Source organism: Pollicipes pollicipes, unplaced genomic scaffold (assembly GCF_011947565.3).
Source record: "Pollicipes pollicipes isolate AB1234 unplaced genomic scaffold, Ppol_2.1 Scaffold_3087;HRSCAF=3621_pilon_pilon_pilon, whole genome shotgun sequence".
NCBI lineage: Eukaryota > Metazoa > Arthropoda > Thecostraca > Pollicipedomorpha > Pollicipedidae > Pollicipes > Pollicipes pollicipes.
Window position 1 is genome coordinate 8,193,963 of NW_023596225.1, and position 1,087 is coordinate 8,195,049.

Genomic DNA, 1,087 nt, shown 5'->3' on the forward strand with positions numbered 1-1,087 from the left:
GGGTCCGAACGCTGCGTGTGCGCCGCGGCACAGTTATTTGTTTGTCGCTGTTGGCGCCGTAACGGCGCGGCGTAACGGTGCGGCGTCACGGCAGCGGCGTCACGCCACCAGTGTGACGGGGACTGCGGCGTCACGGCAGCAAAGTCAACGCCACCGTCACCCGACGGCCGCTCGTTCTCAGGCGTAGCGTCGCACACTCCTTTGTGTGGCAATGCGCCATTTGTGCGCTCGAACTGTTGCTCATGTAGTCACTAGGTGGCGTAGAGTGTCACTCATCTATTCACTCAATGGTGTGGAGTGTCACTCATCTAGTCACTCAACAGCGTGGAGTGTCACTGATCTAGTCACTCGATGGCGTGGAGAGTCACTCATCTAGTCACTGGATGGCGCCGAGTGTCATTCATCCAGTCACTTGATGGTGTGGAGTGTCACTCATCTAGTCACTCGCAGGTGTGGGGTGTCACTCATCTAGTCATTCAATAGCGTGGAGTCTCACTCATCTAGTCACTTGCAGGTGCGCAGTCTCACTCATCTAGTCACTCGATGGCGTGGCGAGTCTCTCATCTAGTCACTTGACGGGGGTGGAGGGTCATTCATCTAGTCCCTCGATGGCGTGGAGTGTCACTCATCTAATCGTTCGCTGGCGTGGAGCATCACTTATCTATTCGCTCAATAGCGTGGAGTCTCACTCATCTAGTCGCTCGCCGGCGTGGAGCGTCACTGCCTGACTCGTACGACTTGCCGTTCCGTCACTCACCCGTCACTCACCCGTCACTCACCCGTCACTCACCCGTAGCGGAAGGGTCGCGGCGATCGCAATCACGTGAAGAAAGGTTTTATGGAAGTGCAAGCGATATCAATGAAAGTATTCGCAAGTCAGACTCGCATAACGTTAAGTGGTTCTACTAAAATGCGGTAAAGAACCCATTAATTTTGCAACTCACAGCAGCACGTTGCAGAAGTATAGTCGCCGTTCCAGTTGTTCAAGAAAAGCGATGGAAATGTGGTCGACGGGTGTTAGTTTGGCAACAAAAGAGAGAGGAAGTCCTCAGGCAACATGCGTGTTGCAAATGTCGTCGTCACGTTC